The sequence below is a fragment of the Hibiscus syriacus genome, unplaced genomic scaffold, assembly GCF_006381635.1.
Source record: "Hibiscus syriacus cultivar Baekdansim isolate YM2019G1 unplaced genomic scaffold, ASM638163v2 tig00112452_pilon, whole genome shotgun sequence".
Taxonomy (NCBI): Eukaryota; Viridiplantae; Streptophyta; class Magnoliopsida; order Malvales; family Malvaceae; genus Hibiscus; species Hibiscus syriacus.
This window is the reverse complement of record NW_024063335.1, coordinates 424,875-446,389: the sequence shown is the minus strand read 5'-3', so window position 1 is coordinate 446,389 and position 21,515 is coordinate 424,875. Positions and strand designations below refer to the sequence as shown.

The following is a 21,515-nucleotide window of genomic DNA, read 5'->3' as shown; positions in this document are numbered from 1 at the left end:
AATTTTATGTAAATTAAGTGATCTAATATTATATCTATGAAGTCTTTCATGTGCATAAGTTATTTTAGGTCGATTTTTATATTTTCTAAGAATAACTGAAATAACCATAAGCATATGACACACAATCTCCATCATTTGCAGTTGTAAAATAAGAATTGTGGCGATATGCGTCTTCTTTCGCATTGGTAAACGAGCCATAACTGTTATTATGAACAAATATTTTAATATTAGAAAATAATAATATTTAACAAGAACAATTGTTTGTCATCACAATAAAAATAATTGAACACAATAAAAATAGCACCATAACAAAATGATGATAGAAGAGCAACTAGTTCAGCAAGTTACTGTAAAACAAGTAGGTAGCCACACATTTTTTTTTGCTTTTTAAACCTCAACATGTTTCACCCTTAAAAACAACCCTATTAACCATTTTACTCACTTCCCAGTTTTTTTAAGTAACTTAAACCTGAAAATCTATTTATTTTATTTTTATTTGATCAAGGAAAAGATTTTCAAATTTAATAACTAGTAAGATCTCATGAAAGAGCAATTGAAATTTTCAATTCTGACCAGTTCAATTGTTAAAGACAATATAATCTTACTGCTCATCTGTCCAAATTTTCCTATCGATGGGTATCAACCATATCACATAGAAATGTCATATATTTTAAGCAATCTGACCTCAACTTACATGCAATTGTTAACAGTTTTAGAACCTATACTCAAAATAAAGAACCGCCAAGACCTCAACTAGGCAGTTGGCACCACAAGAAAATTCTGTAATTTAACATGGTTGCAGTTAGAAGATGAAAGACAATATCAAACAACTACTCACTCTGTCTGATTATTTAGCTGATTCGACAGCCTTGGTGGTTTTGACTTCTGTAATAATTCAAAATTCAGTACAAAATAAGACCTAATTATATTCATATTTCTGCAAAGTCTAACTATCATATAATGTTGAACAAGAAAACCATGGAAATTAACCACTTCAAGCTTTCCCTTCGTTCTTCCTCCATTTTCCAGTAAGTTAAATGGACCGCCCTACTCCTCATAAACTAACCAGTAACCGCTTATTAGTTGCTGCTATGGACCTTAACGACTTCTCCTGTTATTTGTTCTATTATACTATTTACTAATTTATCGTGATTTTTGTACAAGGTAAGTGGATGTTTTCGACTGAGGATTTCTCAATTTCTACATATATATTTTAGTGTTTTACGAGCATTCTTTGATTTTTTTTCCAACTACTTCTAGCCTAGGGTTAAGTTAGTTCTTGGATTTTGTATATTATGATAGAAAAAGAGTGACATCCACCCGACCACACTTGAATTTCTGTGTCAGTATACTCTTAATCAATTGACAATGCAGATTTCCAGTTGAAGCTGGATTATGATGATCAAATATTTAATTTGCAGTTGCAAATTTTGGAAATTGAAAAAAATAAAGGGTTTGGTGCATTTACAGAATTGAACTTATTACCTCTCATACTTGAATAGAGAATAATACGACTAGATTACATGTTCAATGATTGATGTTTAATAAAATGTGTTTTTATTTGTTATCTATTTTTCTTCAAGTCCCTGTGAATTTTGATTGGATTCTCTCCGCTAACTTGTTTGCTAGATGAATGCTAGTGGAATTATACTACTAGCTGAAGTACCCAATTTTTTATGTTTAACATGATTTCTTTTAAATCATTATCTCTTTTCTTCAATAATCTGATAAACTTGGATGATCATATGGCTATATGCTTAGTTGTTGGTGAGTTGAATGTTGTACAAGAATGGTTTAAGGAAGATGTTGTTGGACAATTAGGCAGTTAATGACTGCTCAATCAATGTTCTGCATATCAAGTTAAGCTTCTATATTATTCCACTTTTGGAGTTGACTTAATTCCCAGTTTTATGGTCATATAACTTGGGACCTCTTGTACCCTATGCAAGAATCATACCACTGCACCTAATTCTGCATATTGATTTTTACTAGCAGTTTTATGGAACTTTGTATATAAAGATGATATGTGGGGTAACATTGTGCCTATGACTACCACTTGCTATTTTCTTGTTCAACAGTATATGATAGTGGCCCAAATGTGGCAAAGAAAAATGACAAGATTGTTGAACATGGAAAGACATACTTAACCACACTACCCATAATGAAAATTTAAGTAGAAAGTAAATAGAAGGTTGTTGATGCCTTGAATAGAATGATCTACATCTTAATTTATATGTCGGCTAAATTAATTTGACAATTGAAGAGAGATTATTCAAGATACAAATATTTCAGCTAATACATGTTGCATTACTGGCTGGACAGTAAGGTGAATATCCACTCTATTCCATACATGATAAGAAGATTTATATTCCATACAAATTAGCATTCAAGATAAGCATATTTTAGAGATGATAAATGTTTACTACTTATATCTGACCAGAATGATTTCCTACAAGCACTTTCAAGAAACTACATTTGAGGGGAGTAGAACCTTACAAAACTAAAGGGAATCAGTTCTAATGAAAATGTTTTGGAGTTACCCAAATATTAAGATTAATATAATGTTCAATGTAATCTTACCACTTATCATGGTCCTAATGGTGTCACAAAAATGCAAAGGATTGCTACACATCAAGAAAGTAAAATAAATAAATAAATAAAAATTAAAGAACCTCAAACAGACCAAATTGAATCAACCAAAGAAGAAGGGTTCCAAAAGTTCCTAATCCCAGCTGCGGTTACAATTTTAAGGGGGAAAATTTTGGAATCTGCTCCACCTTCTCTAACTTTTTACTGATATAATATTTTTTTTAACTTTTTATAGCCATGGTATGCAACAATTACTGATTTTGCAATCGGAACTGATTTGAAAAACATAAAATTTTATCTCCAGCCTCACATGGTCAGGTCTAAGATTTTAGATTTGCCTCAAACCAAAGAAACTTGGAGTAAAGCTTAAACATCAACTTGCTTTGATTAGAAAGCAATCTTCATCCTACATTTTCATAGACTCAGAGAAAAAAAGTATATCCAAAAAAACAAGAAGAAGAAAAAAGGGTTTTTATTCCTTACGATTGAGACAACTGTAACCCAACGGAGAAGAAACAGAGAAGAAAATGGAACCCAACAGTCGATGGATTTTCAATCAGAAACAAACAATAACAACAACAACAATAACAACAACAAACAGAGAAGAAAATGGTACCCAACGGAGATAAATTCTAAATATTTCAAAAATGCATGTTGCTGCGAAAATGACACACAAATGGATGGTTTTGGATCAAGAAATGGCAGAGTGCGAAGGAGAAGAGAGACATACATGTTGGTGTCTGCAAACAGGCGACAACGGCGTGAAGCTTCGCTTGGGACGATGACTGCAGATGCCTTAACACACGAAAATGGATGGTAAACGATCACGAAAATGGCAGAGAGACATAGAAAGATATCGTGATGGAAACGGGAAAAAAAGGGTATTTTAGCCCTTAACACACAGAATGAAAGAATACCTAAGGGGTGTGAGGGAATAACATTCCCAGGAATATTCACTGATGGGAAACAAATATTACCTTCACTTGGGAAAGGATACTCAACCAAACATGGGTATACTTGGTCAGGAAAAAAAATATTCCTACCGGGAATCCTAAAAACCTCCATCCAAACGTCCCCTTAATTCATGTAGAGTATGTCCGAAGAAGGTCCAACATAGCAACCCACTTAAATTTTTTCACAAATCAACCCACATAATTTATCATTTGAAGAGTTAATATCTTAGACATTGAGTGATCGTTTTAATAATTTATCATATAGAATGATGAATGAGCTTATCACGCTCGACGAGTACTATTAACGTTGAACACCATTGCGCTAAGCACCATTAATTTAATTTATAAAAATTTAAAATTATAAAAGAACGTACAACTATAAATTAATTAAAGTTTACAAATAATTTATTTAAAATAAAATATTAATTATATTATTTTCATACTTTTTAACAATTAAAATTTATAATTTATCTTTAAAAATTAAAATTTATTAAAGAAATGTATGAAAAATAAGATAATTAATATTTAATTTAATTTTTTTAACTCATTTATAATCATACATTGAATTTTTAAAATTTAAATTTTTATAAATTAAATTAATAATACTAATAGTATTCATCATAAGGAATATTTAGCGGTATAAGTCAAACGTGGTAAGATTTTCCTATAGAGATGGCATGTGCTTTTTTTCCCCGTTTAATTTTTAGTCACGAAGTAATTATGACTATGATCCCCAAAAAGCATCAGAATGATGATTTAAGTTGATGGGCCCAAACGCCACAACAAAGAATCGATGACAAATAAATATTAGGGTACATTATAACATTGACCACTTAATTATATAATCCTTTTATTTTTTCCATCAATCTTTTAATTTTTTCAATCATACCAATTAACTATTTAAATATGTTCAATCAAGCCACTAGCCGTTAATGGTTAATAGAAATGCAAATGTGGTAGTTAAAAAATTGGCATAATTATACATTTAGTCCTTAATATTTTTATATTTTATCAATTTAGTTCTAATTTAAATTTAATTTAATAAATTTAACCATCTAATCATATTGTGACATGTGTCACAACATGAATAGAATGTATGATTTAATTATTTTATTTCCATCTAATCATATTATAACACGTGTCACCATCGGATTAGATGAAAAATTGAGAATGGAAGAAAAAACACCCAAAGTAGGGGGTAAGGGAATTGACCTGGTAAGCATGGGTGTTAAGTCAATACCCAAAACACCAAGCTAGGAGCACTACTTATTTACAAGATGCAACATATATATAACATATTGATATTATTACTTCTTTTTTAACTTTTTTTTCTCATTCATTACAATATGTTATATATATGTTACATCTTGAAACCAAACAACGCTCCTAGCTAAGTGGTTTGGCGTTGTCTTAACATCCATGTTTACCCAGGTTTGATTAACGTATCCTTGTTTTAGTGGCTTTTCTTTCATTCTTAATTTTTTATCCAATCCGATGGTGACATGTATCACCATATGATTGAGTGGAAATAAAATAATTAAATTTAAAAAAATACATTACATTCGTGTTGTGATATGTGTCACAATATGATTAGAGGGTTAAATTTATGACCAAATTGATAGAATATATAAATATTAAAGAATAAATGCATAATTACACCAATTTTTTTAACTACCACATTATCATTTATGTTAATCATTAACGGCTAGTGACTTGATTGAACACATTTAAATAATTAAGTAGTCTATTGATAAAGTTAAAAGATCAATAACAAAAATAAAAAGACTACATAGTTGACTGGTCAATGTTATAGTTTATCCTAAATATTAAGGAAATAGAGAGACACGATTCCCGAATGTGGTGCCACGTCATAGAGCACAAGAATATTTCCATACCTGGCACACACTAGATCATAATCCCGCCAAATCCCAATTAGAAAATTACCTCGAGAAGTGAAAAGGAAAAAAATATAACTCGCTAGTCCGCACGCGCGCAACCCAAGTTCCAAATTCCAACTGGTGTAAGTATTTCCTTTGCGGTGAAACTGAAAATTTGGTACCAATTTTCAACTGTCTGTCATTATAGCACCACGCGTGAATTAGCACGCGCAACGGTTACATTTATATTTTCTAATTTTATATCTTGGGCTAGAAAGACGATAGTTGGAAGCCGTTTTAAGCTCTGCTTTTGCTTTGCCTCTCTGTTTCTTCTCATTGATCCCATAAAGTTTATTTCTTTACAAAAATTTTTTTTCTAGTCGGATTCTAGAATACCAAAACGGTGGGTTTGAGTTTTTGAACCGGTTGTTAACGATCCATGCAGTGCGTACTCCACGGTTCGGCTTCTTTAAACCGATTCATCGATGGAATCTGATATTTCTTGTTTTGGGGAGGCAAATGATTCATTTGATTAAAATTTCAAGACAATCAAAGCTAATGAGGAAAAGTATAGGTGAGCAAAGAAAAAGGTTTTTGGCGTTTGTTTGTCTCTCCAAGTTAAGTGTTCGTTTCTTTCGGATTTGAATGTTAATGGAAGGAGCAGCGTCTGCAGTAGTTTTCTGACGAAGGAATACTGCAGGAAAAAAAGAAGTCCATTTTTGAAGCGTTGTTTTTCTTATAGATCTACGAGCGAGGAAGTAACTTTACGGTGAAGAAAGTCGGTCTCTGGAAGAGCAACCAAAATCATCGGGTTCCTTCATATAAGTTCATATTTTTGGAATTGATTCAAATTAGTAAGCATGAAGGCTCCACCAAATGGAATTTTGACAAATCCTGCGGAAGGTTTGATCTTCTGTTTTCTTTTTTACTCTTGTTTCAGTTTTTCGTTATCCTTTGGGTCCGTCAAAACAGTCTTTGGTTATGACTTCAGAGCAAGTGAGAGATTTTCTGAATTATTGGTTTATATTTATTTTCTTTTGGATTTCCCCTATATCATCCACATTTTTGGGGGCAAATACTGTAATTTTTTAAAAAGAGATCACAAGAATTCCATTTTGATAAAAATGGAAAGAAACAAGACGTTATTGAGTGGCAAACTCTCCTCATTTCAATGAGGAAGGCTTCGGTTTGGGATCATTTATCATTTTACAAATTGGAGATGAACCAAGATCGGGAAAGAAGAAACAAAACATGCAACAATTTGTTTTTCTCCCCTTTGTTAACTCCAAGTATAAAGCCTTAATTGTTTTACAAGAATATTCATGACAATTTCTTGTTGTGAGCTTGCTATCCGGTAAAAAAAATTGGTTTCTTTTTCCTGTAAGACTTTAATTGTTAATCTGTTGCCCCGTCTATTGTTCAACGTTTTACAGAATATGAATTTCGAAAACTCTTTGGTGGTTGATGATTTAAATATTATTGTATGACATTGTGTGGTCTTGAGGGATGTTTGATAATGTTCTGGTTGGTTTTGGAGAGCAGGAGAAAGGAAGAGTATCAATTCAGAATTATGGCATGCATGTGCTGGACCACTTGTTTTTTGCCACCAATTGGAAGCCTGGTGGTCTACTTTCCTCAAGGCCACAGTGAGCAAGTAAGTCGCTTTCTTCATTCATTTCGAAGGAATAATTTTTTTAATCTGGACAGCTATGATATTTTCTCAAAATTAATAAAATTTGTCCAGGTTGCAGCATCAATGCAGAAGGAGACTGATTTCATACCGAGTTACCCTAACCTTCCTTCCAAGTTGATTTGCATGCCCCATAACCTTACACTTCATGTAAGGAGCAAGACAACATTATCTATAGTTTCTGTTGCTGCAAGTTTTATTTCGTGCGAGTCATACTGAAATATGAAATCGAATTCTGGATCGCATATACACGAACATAACTTAATGAATTATTTAAATTTTGAATTAGGCTGATCCAGAAACTGATGAGGTCTATGCCCAGATGACTCTTCAACCTGTAAACAAAGTAGGTCAGCTATTCATTTTGAGAATTCATTAATGCTTACCACAAAGTCACGTTCTTTGTCTCTTCGATTTTCTAGTATAGTGAAATATAGGAAGAATCTTTATTGTACTTCTGTACAGTATGACAAGGAAGCAGTACTGGCATCTGATATGGGCCTCGAGCAAAGCAGACAACCTTCTTAGTTCTTTTGCAAGACTCTTACAGCTAGTGACACTAGCACTGTCCCTCGTCGTGCGGCTGAGAAGATCTTCCCTCCTCTGGTGTGTTGAAACTTTCAAAATTTAGATTTAAGGCTTGATAGGTGTGTGATGCAAGCATTTTCTGTCTAATTTCCTAAGATATAAATGATGATGTTTCGTAGGATTTTTCAATGCAACCACCTTGTCAAGAGTTAGCAGCAAGAGATTTGCAAGAAAATGCATGGAATTTTAGACATATTTATCGAGGTATTGTTCTCTTCAATCTTCCACAAGTAGAGCACTGGTATTATAACATAAAGATTGTTGCTAGGTCAAAGTGTTTTATGCTACTCAAAACTTTTGGGGCTGGGAGTTATTTCATTCTTTCCTTAACACTAGTGATAAAAATTTGACATTGATCTTTTTCACTAAAAGTCCAATACTGCAAAGTGAAACTAGGGAGTCATATATCATTTTGTTCAACTTATCATGGTATCTTTTGTATTTAATGTTATTGGTGTCTGAAATGGAATAATATGTCCAAATACATAATGGTTTCTCTGCAGTTCAACCGAAGAGGCACCTTCTGACTACCGGTTGGAGTGTCTTTGTTAGCACAAAGAGACTCTTTGCTGGTGATTCAGTTCTTTTCATAAGGTGATTCGCTTAAATATAAAAATATATTCTTGTGTGTTTGTACGCATGTATTTGATAGAATGTACTAGATGGCTGTTCATTTTGGTGCTCAACTTAAATTCTTTGCTTAAATGTAGAGATGAGAAGTCAAAGCTTCTTTTGGGTATAAGGCGGGCTAATAGACAGCAGCCGGCTCTCTCGTCATCAGTGATTTCTGGTGATAGCATGCATATAGGGATCCTAGCCGCTGCAGCTCATGCTGCAGCAAACAACAGCCCATTTACTATATTCTACAACCCTAGGTATTGCTATAACATATGCTGTTTGTTGATAGATTCTTCATTATTGTTTAATCATCAATTTTCATTCAAAAGAAAAATATGTTAATATAAGGTCTCAAAATGTTTAATTTATTTTGATAGAGCAAGCCCTTCTGAGTTTGTGATTCCCTTAGCGAAATATAGCAAAGCCATGTATACTCAAGTTTCTCTTGGCATGCGGTTTAAATGATGTTTGAGACCGAGGAGTCGGGAGTACACAGATACATGGGTACAGTTACTGGTATCAGTGACCTGGATCCTGTGCGATGGAAAAACTCACTGTAGGTATTCTTTTGACATAATGTCATTCATGTATACAAATGTTGGTCCTGACTATTCTCGTGCATTTATACTCCAAAAGATGCCTGGTATATTTTCAGCGGAAATGCATTAACATGTGCCAATGGTAGACAGAATTTTTCCGGCTGGACCATACATTGTTAGAGTAATACTTGTGTTTAATCTATGTTCAAGTCAAGATATTGTGGCTAAAGGAGAAAAGACCGCATTATTTTCAGTTTTGGCAATTTACTTTTAAATTCTCAGCAGGTTGGATGGGATGAATCTACAGCTACTGAACGGCCAAGGCGAGCTTCAAGTTGGGAAATCGAGCCTTTTGTATCTCCCTTCTTCATATGTCCACCTCCATTTTTCAGGCCCAGGTTCCAAAAGCAACCAGGGATGCCAGGTACATCATGTTCACTAGATATATCTTTCTGCAAGCAGGGCAAGAAGGAATGGAAAAATTTCAGAACTTATGTCTCTTTGTAAATACGTTTGCAGATGATGGTTCTGATGTTGAGAATGCTTTCAAGAGAGCTATGTCTTGGCTTGGAGATGAGTTTGGCATGAAAGACCCCCCTAGTTCAATCTTCCCTGGTTTGAGTTTAGTTCAGTGGATGAGCATGCAACAAAATAATCAGTTTCCAACTGCTCAATCAGGATTCTTTTCATCAATGGCCTCTTCGAATCCGCTGCAAAATAACCTAAGCATTGACGATCCTTCCAAATTATTGAATTTTCAAGCTCCTGTACTGCCTGAATTGAACATGCAATTTAATAAAGAAAATCCAAACCAAGTCAGCACCAATGGCTTGGGCCCAGCAGTTATTGCAGACTCCTTCAAATCAACATAATCAGCAGCAATTGCAGCAAGAACAACCACAACAACCACAGCAGCAGCCACATCCACAACCATCTCCTAAGCCACAACAGCAGCAGCCACAGCCGCAGCCATGTCCTAAGCACAACAGCAGCAGCAACAGCTGTAACAAGCAATCCTACCACATCAAGTCAATAATGGCGTCAGTGCTCCTAATCAGATTCCAAATCAAATTTTGCATCAGTCAGCTGTTTACTCTCAGCTGCAACAGCAACAATTACTGACAAGCAATAGCCAGTCAACCCAAACTATCATCTCTTCTGATATGACTTCATATCCTTTGACGTCGTTACCACAAGATACATGGGTTCAGCAAAGGATGGAACATCAACCTAACCTCATACAGAGGCAGCAGAAACAGACACAGTTGCAGCAAAGCCTGTCCCAGAGGACTCAACAGCTGCCGCAGATCCAGCAAACTGTCACAGCAGGGCCTCACGGAGCAACTGCAATTACAACTTCTCCAGAAATTGCAGCAACATCAGTCATCTCAACAATTACTTTCCCCAGCTGGATCATTGTTGCAACCTCAAATGGTGCTGCAACAGCAAACTCATCAACGGAACCAACCATTGCAGCAGTTGCCTCTTTCTCAGAGCCAGGCACAATCACTTGGTAGCAATGCCTTCTCAACATCAATGTTCGTGCAACCTCAACAGCTTTTGGTGAACCAACCCCGAAGTCAGAACAAACCACCTATGACAATGAGAAGTAATTATGGTCTTACTGATGGAGATACTCTGCCATGTTCTACCTTACCTTATACCAATAATTGCCAGGTTTCACCATCAAACTTTCTAAACAGAAGTCACCAAGTACCATCCACATTGATGACAGATCGGTTTGTTGAGCCTCCAAACACACTAGCTCAGGAGCTCCTAAGCAAGCCTGATATCCAAATCAAACATGAGCCACCCACCTCTAGAGGACTAGACCAATCAAAGTACAAAAGTTCTGTAACAGACCAATTAGAAGCATCCTCTTCTGGAACATCATACTGCCTGGATGCCGACACCATTCAGCTTAATGCCTCCGTCCCTACCTTTCTAGAAGGTGATGTCCAATCACATTCTCGTAACAGTCTTCCTTTCACAGCTAATATTGATGGATTGGCACCTGAGACTTTGTTAACAAGGGAATATGAGTCTCAAAAGGATCTTCAGAACATGCTTTCTAATTGTGGTGGGAATTCAAGAGATATTGACACAGAGCTGTCTACTGCTGCTATAAGTTGTCAGCCGTTTGGTGTGCCAAATATACCTTTCAAGACTGAGTGCTCAAATGATGTAGCCATCATTGACACAGGAGTTCTAAATGGTGGATTATGGGCAAACCAAACTCAACGCATGCGAACATATACAAAGGTGTGTAATCCCACTAGTTATGGTTATGCTTGTTACCTCATTTGTTCACTTTTATAGACATGCTTTTAATTTCATGAAAGAAAAGGTGGTTCTTTCTCATACTTCCTAATGGGACCTGGGCAGAGAGTAGTATTTTTGGCACACTGAACCAAAAATTGCATAGGAGGCCAATTTTAACCTTGTAATTCTACCTAGTATTTTAACTAAATTGGGACAACATTTATACGGTGTACTTAGATATTGCAACCTCGTAATTAGACAGTTTCTAAGCTCTAAACCTGCGTATCTTTTTTCACCAGTCTGTGATACATATTTGTCATTAGGGCAGTTATTAATTTTAGGTAAATTTACAGATCCTGATCTACGAGTGACTTGCTAGTCCTACTAATTTTAGGTACATTTACAGTCTCTATATCTTTCTGAAAAACTCTATATGCTTGTTGCTGGTTTGAATTCATGAAGGTGCAAAAGCGTGGCTCTGTTGGAAGATCAATCGATGTGACCCGCTACAAAGGGTACGATGAACTCAGGCATGATCTAGCCCGCATGTTTAGTATCGAGGGGCAGCTGGAAGGTCCACAAATTTCTGACTGGAAATTAGTTTATGTGGATCATGAAAATGACATATTACTTGCTGGCGATGATCCTTGGGAGTAAGTGAATGAACCCAATTTGAACTTTTTAACTTTTCAGATTTGGTTACTCTGCCAATATTATAACTTTTGAAAATTTAATCTTTGCAGAGAATTTGTAAGTTGTGTTCATAGCATAAAGATACTATCATCAGCTGAAGTACAGCATATGAGCTTGGATGGTGATCTTGGAAATGTGGCTGTTTCCAATCAAGCCTGTAATGGGACTGAAAATGCAAATGCATGTAGAGGGCATTACGATGATGGCTCGGCAGTCTCATTTAACAGATAAGGTTTCTAGATTCCGATATCGACATATTTCTTCCCTTGGACTTTGCCCGGGCGTCTGGATGAAACTGGTCTATGCTTGTTCACTCAAAGTGATTTAGCCTTCAGAAAACGTGCTGATTCATTGGCGTAAAGTGCAGAAGATGCATGGGGACAAGGGACCATTGATGTATAATATTTAGAGAGCTGATCTGACTGTCTCTGCTGTAAATGATATGATGTTGAGCACATAATCCGAAAGGCGCGTAGTTTCGTTGTAGCTATTACATGGCAGGTGTAAATTCGCATAAACTTTTGTTCATGTTGTGTCTGATAGCCACTCTATGCATGGATAAAATGGCTACAAATTTTTAACGCGAGCTACTGCATGTATGTTATTCTTTACATGCAACGGGGCATGCTGTTTGAATATTATTTCTTACAAGTTTCTGTTTGGCCCGACTGCCCCTAGCTGTAAAGACAGTCTATGACAATTCATCACATTGGTACCCACAGTATCCATTTTGCTGAAGTTTGTAGACACGGTCGGTTACATTCAAAATTTTCCACTCCTAATTTATGCAGTATAGAGTTATTTTTCTGCACGAACCAATTTATCTCAGTGATTAAAAGAAGAGAAAATCGCCTCAGTGACCAAAAAAAAGTTATAATATACGATTTTAACCAACTTTTTTTGGATTTGCCAAAATGACCAACAAAATCGCAACGCGAAATAAAAATCGCAACGCGATCCCCAGAATCGCAAATCAGTTTCCAAAATCGCAACGCGATTCTTGAAAATCGCAATGCGATAGTACAAATTCGCATTGCGATTTTCCAAAATCGCAACGCGAATATGAAAATCGCAACGCGAACACATAAATCGCAACGCGTATCCGTAAATCGCAACGTGTATCCGTATATCGCAACGCGTATCCGTAAATTGCAACGATAATACATAAAATCGCAACGCGTATCCGTAATCGCAACGCGATATTTAAAGCGCCATTATAATCGCTACGCGTATTTTATTTTCAAATTACAAAAACCATATTAAGACAAATCCCGAATCGCAACTCATAACCTAAACCTAAATCACAACTCAGTCCCATCTCCATCTCTCACTCTCTACGGCGAAGAAATCCGTCCCCATCTCCGAAGATTTCCGTCCCCATCTCCGGCGAAATCCCTCACAACCATTCACGTCAGAAATCCCTCACAATATTCAGAAATGGAAAATCAACCTCGAGGGTTAGTTTTTTTAATTTTTTTATTTTGAAATGTTTGCATTATTGTAGTTTTTCATATTGAACTGATGATAAGTTTACTGGTCATTTCAATAGATTAACCATTCACTTAGATTTCATTTTGCGTTACGATTCTGTCGTTGCGATTTCATTTCGCGTTGCTATTCTCTCGTTGCGATTTTCAAGTTAGTATTGTCTTTGTCTTTGTTCTGTCTTTTGGTTGAAGTAAGCAATCTATTCAAGTTTCAATTTGCAGAAGAGTCGCAACGAGATAAATGAAAATCGCAACGAGAGAATGACTGTCGCAACGAGAGAAATGAAAATCGCAACGAGAGAATCGCAACGCGAAATGAAAATCGCAACTAGAGAATCGCAACGCGAAACCAAAATCGCATTGCGATTTTCATTCGCGTTGCGATTCTCTCGTTGCGATTTTCATTTCGCGTTGCGATTCTCTAGTTGCGATTTTCATTTCGCGTTGCGATTCTCTCGTTGCGATTTTCATTTCAACCAAAAGACAAAACAGTGTTGCAAATTTTAGTTTCAAGAATAAACTACTACTTTTATGTTTATTGTTTTTGGTATATCTTCACAGTGTAGTTTTTGGTATATCTAACTTGGTATGTTTATTGTTTTTGTAGAAATTTTTTTCGGCTCAATTGACCTTGAGAATAAGTCAGCCTGGCCACTACAATTGCTTCGAAGCTTTCACCTGCTCAAAGACAATTGTTTGAGGAAACCTGCTTCGGGCCATGGCTGAGAGTACAGCATCCGGGTGGAGATGCTAATTGACCCATTTGTGGCTTCAGACCATGACATCAAATCTACCCGACAGTATACAACGTGGTGAGGAAGAGATATGGTTCATTTTCCACCAGCGTATACTTGTTTTGGGCGGAAGGAGTTCTGCTTAATCACTGGTCTACGATTCGGGACACGATGATGTAGGCCGTACACTCGTCATATCGCCCGCCCATCATGTTATCCCGGGTTTTTCCGGATGAGTCAATGGAGAAGCCGAACCTACATGTCGACGACCTGAAGAAATGTTTAATAAGAAAGCTGGTTTCACTCGGATGGATGACGTCGATGTTGTCCGAGTATGCCTTCTACTACTTGTGTATGCCGGCTTTTTAGGCAGAGAGGCCAGACAACCTATTCATCGGGAGCTAATAATATTGGTAGAGACCTGAATGCATGGAATCTGTTTCCGTGGGTTCGTATATATGGAAGCTACCTGGACTAAGTTGTCGTCTGCCTTTGATGATCGCAAAAGTTGCGGGGCGATGGGTCCAAATACACTTTGTCAGGCTTTGTTTGGGCCTTTAAGGTAAGAATTTCTATATATGTTTCTAAAATTATAATTAATTATTTAACAATTACTAATTTTGTTATTATATTGTTTGTAGATTTGGATATTCGAGGCTTTCCCCAGCATACGTACATACAATAAAAACGTCAAATGATATTCCCAGGGCTATTTCCTGGAAGAGAAACTCTGTTGGATTGGGAAGACTTATACCATATGCGACAATAATAATGTAAGTTAACACAAATACTTTCATATAATATATAACAAGTTATTAATAGTAGACGTTTAACTTTGTTTGAGTTTTTATATTTTAGGAGGCCAACATTCCATTACAAAGACTGACACCCACGGAGGAAGAGCTTGCCACTGATTGGTGCAAGCTAGTCAGAGTTTTTTTGATGGCACGGATGATGAGCAGCATCCACTTCCTCCAATTCGAGAGCCATCACCTCACCTAGAGCCATCACCCGATCGACCCGACTATACACCTCTAGAACGAGAGCCATCACCTATCCCGTCACATCATCGAGCCTCTTCTCCACCATCACCTCATGATAGGCGACCGGCAAAGATGCCACGACTCCTATCTCCCTGTTCTCCACCTCCACCTCACGGGATGAGTCAAGGGAGTTACGTGATGAGGTCAATGCCTTGCGTGAGGAGATCGGTACTCTACGCGATAACGATGGTGCATGGCGTGTGGAGGTGTCAACTTACGTGGTGAGGTTGCCGCTCTACGTGAGATGATAGTATCGTTGCAGAATGAGGTTCATACTCTACGCAACGAGGGTAAGTTTAAGATTTTCCATATTTAACTTAATGATAAATTACTCGTAATTTCACTTAGATAGCCATTTCACTTAGATTGCTTAGTAATTTATTCGGTTGCTTTATTCGGTTGCTGCCATTCTGCTAAACTGTGTATTCTTTAACACTGTGAAATAGTATTTGTCTTTGTTTTGTCTTTTGGTTGAAAGTAAATTTGTTCGGTTGCTGCCAATTCTGCTAACTGTGTATCTTTAACACTGTGAAATAGTATTGTCTTTGTTTTGTCTTTTGGTTGAAAGTAAATTTGTTCGGTTGCTGCCAATTCTGCTAAACTGTGTATTCTTTAACACTGTGAAATAGTATTGTGTTTTTTGTCTTTGGTTGAAAGTAAATTTGTTCGGTTGCTGCCATTCTGCTAAACTGTGTATTCTTTAACACTGTGAAATAGTATTTGTCTTTGTTTTGTCTTTGGTTGAAAGTAAATTTGTTCGGTTGCTGCCAATTCTGCTAAACTGTGTATTCTTTAACACTGTGAAATAGTATTTGTCTTTGTTTTGTCTTTTGGTTGAAGTAATGCAATCCATTCAAGTTTCAATTTGCAGAAGAAGAATAGTTTACTTTCGCAACACGAAACTTAAAATCGCAACGCGAAACCAAAATCGCAACGCGAAATGAAAATCGCAACGACAGAATCGCAACGCGAAACCAAAATCGCAACGACAAGATCGCAACGCGAAACCAAAATCGCATTGCGATTTCATTTCGCGTTGCGATTCTTTCGTTGCGATTTTCATTTCGCATTGCGATTCTGTCGTTGCGATTTCATTTCGCGTTGCGATTTTGGTTTCGCGTTGCGATTTTAAGTTTCGTGTTGCGAAAGTAAACTATTTCTTCTTCTGCAAATTGAAACTGAATGGATTGCATTACTTCAACCAATAGACAAAACAAGACAAATATAACTTCAGGTATTAGTTTGAAACATATTTTTTCTTTGTTATCTGATGCATTTTGTGAACTATGAATAATGACTTGGGTGAATACAATGCAAGTTTGAAACATATTTGTCTTTGTTTCACTGTTTAAATATCATGTTGTTTATTTACTGATTTTTGTATTTAATTATTAGCGGCCGATAGAGTGGATGCTTTACGTCGGGTTATGCTTGCACGACGGAGTTCACGCATCAGACAGCGTGCACGTGCTATTAAGTCTCCGTACACCCCAATAGTGCGAAACACCGCAAGAAGAAGCCCGACTCGCCTGTCATCCTCAAGAATCCACTCCTATCGTTGAAGAGGCCCCCCTATCATCCTCGAGAGTCCCCTCCCACCGTTCAAGAGGCCACTGTCATCATTGAAGAGGTCCCTCCCACCATTCAAGAGCCCGATTCACATGGCGTCATATGTAGGCTTCTTGAGAACCCTCTGACGTGCCGGACATGATGGATTCAAGTTGGCTCTCGTATGAGTTACCGGCCAGTACCATACCGGTATCTGAAGAGGAGAGGATCACTACGGACACAATTCTGGATAACACCCTTTGGGCTAAGACCGCTGTTGATTTTTATCTACATGAGCAGAGCCAGGGGTGTTTCACTGAATATGCAAGCTCACCGATGATATCTATTTGTTGCTTGATCGGTCTTGGTGGGCGTATTATTAGGGGTCGAAGACAATGGCTATTTCGATGGGGGGGTAAGTCTTATATTTTTCTTATATTTCAATTTGATTAATTTTTTTTTTAAATTTATGTAAGTCACTAATATATGTCTTTTTTTGTAAAACAGCATATCGATGCGTGGGTGACACGTCTTCTAATAATAAGAAAACTTAAGAAAAATAAAATATACGATATACAATTATGTCGACGTCTTTTCACGCCGTTCACTTGAAGAATGCACGAGATGAATCATTTGATTTGGGAAATGGACAAGCTAAACTTTATCCTGCATGGTGGGAGGTCGATAAGGTTAGTATTTATTTTAGATGATTTAAAGGTTTTATGAAATAAGTGCGCAAATGAATGAATTTTACTTATGATTGCAGGTGTTTATCCCTGTTTGGAACGTAAACATTGGATTCTCGTCGAGCTTCAGCTCCCATCCCTTAAGACAATAGTGTATGACAGCATGATAAATTACATATCATTGGCTGATTTAAGAGTGTTATTAAGGGATGGAGCTCTCATTTGGCTAAAATTCTTGGATGCGATCAATTATGGACTCGTTCTGGAAACAAGAAGAAGCCAAAGAAGCAATATTACAGTTATAGACGAGACCGCGCCACAACAAACGAGCGGAGCCAGAGGAGATTGTGGTCCTCTCGTATGCTTGGCGTTGGAGCGTTTGACGACGGGAAGCATCAAGTATCTACCTCCCCCACCGATAGAGATAGAGCTGCAGTAGGCTTGTGGTTTCGGCATTATATGGCTAAATCGATATATACGAGACGCTGCCTACCTGCATCCGCGTTATAAAAATGTCCATAAACAATTGGTAAGTTTATATCTTTTGGTTTGAAAATGTGGTTAAGTACCTAGAATTCATAATTTGCTGTTTGTAGGTTTTAGATGTGTAGAAAGTGTTGTTGAGCAAATGTTGGTTTCTGCAGGTTAATCTCAGAAGTGAACTGCGTGAAAATGATGTATGGCTGCAAAAGTTGATTCAATAGTTTAATTGATTGTTTTTTGATTGTTTAATTGATTTGTAAAAGTTGATTCAATAGTAGATGATCGGAAATAAGAATTATTGCTTATTTTTTGATTGTTTAATTGATTTGTAAAAGATGATTTGTAAAAGTTGATTTGTGTAATTGATGCGCGGGAGAATCGCAATGCGATTTTAATTTCGCATTGCGATTCTCTCGTTGCGATTTTCATTTCGCATTGCGATTCTCTCGTTGCGATTTTCATTTCGCATTGCGATTTTCATTTCGCATTGCGATTTTCATTTCCGCATTGCGATTTTCATGTTGGGATTTTCATTTCGCATTGTGATTCTTCGTTGCGATTGTAATTCCGTGTTGCGATAGTCAAATGCATGCCTAATAGTGATAACAACTGAATAACAAGAGTTGGTTAAGTCAAAATGGTTGGCCTGAGTCATTAATTCAACTGAAAATGTTAAAGTTCACACATAAATCCACATAATACAACGTTTGCATTTAAAAATCACCTAAGTTAACAGTCCCAAAAGGTGAAGCCAATTGTGATTTTGATGAGGATCCATATTTTGGTAGAGGAAAAGATGATTTTGATGGCACTGGTGATCCACATGTCAACCTTGTATGACCACTTTCCTTGCACCGACTACATGTCGATCTCTTCTCTCTTCACCCTTACGGTATACGATCGTGACTTTTTGGTCGGCCAGGTAGCCTTCTGTCCATGGCTGGTGGCAAAACTGTTTGTAAGTCATCTGGTATGTCCCACTCAGAAGGATGTGGAATAGGGTAGACAATCTCGGCATAAGTCTGTCGATAAATTTCTGTAGTGTAGCATCCATAGCGTATGCGCTTGAATCATCTTGGTTTAAATGAAGAGCAACTTTATAACATGGCCACACGGAAACCAGATGTTTGCCATTTCATACAACTACACGTCTTTGCATTTAGATCGACTAGCCCATTTAAGTTATTATCCAGTACTTGAAACAAAGTGTTTGAACATGGTTCAACTCTCCATGACGTTGACTTCACAACACGTTTCGTTATCTTTTTTTCAGTCCATGGTGTAACACGAGTTCAATGTTCCTGTAAATTTAAAAACAATACTTAGTAAAATATATAAATATGATAAGTTACGAATTCAAAGAAATAATACCTACATGGTTTCTTTCTTGTAGTACCACTGTTGAATAGAGGCTCGAAAAAACTCCATTAACCATAGTAATGGGTAATTTCCGGGAATGACGACTTAGAGCGTTGATTGATTCTGCACTATTAGACGTCATGAAACCATATCTTGCTCCAAGTTGATGTACTCTTGACCATCTTTCAAACCCGACATCTTCTAGTGTTTGAGCACACTGAGGCAAAACGTCTTAAACAATTTATATGCTTATTGAAATCCACTTCCCGATAAGCTTTACAGCCTTCCAGTATGTCCATTTGTTCTTTTTTATACCAGCAGACCTTGTTTTTAGATTTCTATACAAATGAACACCACAAAGTCCATGAAAAGCATCTGGGAAACACCTTCTAACAGCGTTGTCAATTGAGTTTGCCCTATCGGATATGATTGTCAGATTGCTAATAGGACCTATGCAATCCCTAAGATGCCCATAAACCATGTCCATGAATCAGAGGTTTCAGATTTGCCAACCCCGTAAGCTATTGGCAATATCCCATTGTTAGCATCCAGGCTACTGCTAATAAGTTTACTCCAAGGTATCGACCTTTCAAATGTGCTCCGTCAACTATATAACTGGGCGCATGCAAGTAATAAACGAACGAATCTACAAAATAATATACACAAGAAATATAATCATTTAAATGTGAAATGCATGTAACTAACAAAAATGAGTCAACAAAATTATATTGATTACTAACCGTAGCACCAATGGCGATAAACAGCAACTCAAAGCGTCCATCTCTATCTGTTTTGATATGAGTTACCGACCCAGGATTTTTCAGCTTAAATTGTGACAATAAGCCGGCAGTTGGGCAAACGATGCTTCTGGCGACCCCCTCAACAATTCCAAGGCATAACATTTGGCTCTCCAAGCTTGAGAATATGATATACTAATCTTGAACCGAGCATTCATGTCAGTCATAATTTCATGTCCCCGATATACCCTGCCATTCAAAAACATTAACTTAGCCAGAAAACCACCCAACACCTTTTTGTTTGCCTGTCTATGGTGAGGAAAAACTTGGGTTCTTGAACATGTATGTTTATCAATAAAAGTCCTAACTTGAAACATTTCACAATCTTTTATTCTCTTTGCAATCATTCGCCACTTTTTGTTTGCCTGTCTATGGTGAGGAAAAACTTGGGTTCTTGAACATGTATGTTTATCAATAAAAGTCCTAACTTGAAACATTTCCACAATCTTTTATTCTCTTTGCAATCATTCGCCACATACAGTTTTTGTCAATCATACACCTTGTTTCGAAACGATCTTTGCTTGATTTGTTAACTTTTAGTTGATAGCCATCTTCCACACATTTCGTATACAAAGCTATCTTCAAGTCTTCCTTGTATCAAAACAATCATCTTTCTTGATACGAATAACTTTTGTGTAACAATCAACTGCTTTCTTTACCAACTCTTCTTCCGGTATCTGAAGTAATTCTGGCATATTCCAGTTATACGCCCGTGGCATTTTCTTTTCTTCGGGGATTTTTCTTCTTCTTTTTCTTCTTCAGGATTATATGAATTACAGAATGGATGTTCAACATGTTCATTCACAGTCGTAACTTCCTCCTCATTATCATCAACAATACATTCTTCGGCAACGGCTGTTTCATCATCAAAATTCGGGTATTGACCAATATCAAAATCATTACACGCAGGGTCTGTTCTTCTTCTGAAACATCATCAAAATCCGTGTATTGACCAATATCAAAGTCCGGATATGACCAAGACCAAATTTCGAATACTGACTAGTACTCACAATTTTTCTGTTGGCTCATCATCGTCTAACTGGTCAATACGAAAACCGGAATTTGGTGCTGAAAGTGATTGGGATTTGGATTAGAGAAGGTTGTGGGTTTTGAGAAAAACTTAGTTGATTACTACCCGTACTGACCCAACAATACTACTTCTAGGTTCAACAACTACAATGAACATCTTGTGAAACACTAATGTAAGCAATGAATCGTTCAACATCTTCATTGTCGGTTAACAAATAAACTTTACCATTTCTCTGATAAGATAGCCTAAATCCATTAGGGGCTCTAAATCAATTTTTTGAAAACACGTAGCATTAGAGTTTCATAAGTTAACTTTTGTAAAGACAATTTTAGTTGAAGATTCATGGGTAAAGGCATATATTGTAAAACACCATGAACATTATCCCATGACCCTCCAAAACACAAATCTATCCAAACATGATCAACATTAGATGATTTCATGGTTGTAAATTAATTTACTAAACAGACGAGCTGCGAAACTAAAACCTGTTGCCGGATTGGGAAGGATGCGTTGGATATAGGAACGGATGTCGCGGAGAG

The 21,515-nt window shown here is 36.7% G+C and overlaps 1 pseudogene; it reads left to right on the top strand.

Moving 5' to 3' along the window:
• Positions 1–6,198: 6,198 nt before the first annotated feature.
• Positions 6,199–12,328, top strand: LOC120179758 (annotated as a pseudogene).
• The last annotated feature ends 9,187 nt before the right edge of the window (positions 12,329–21,515 follow it).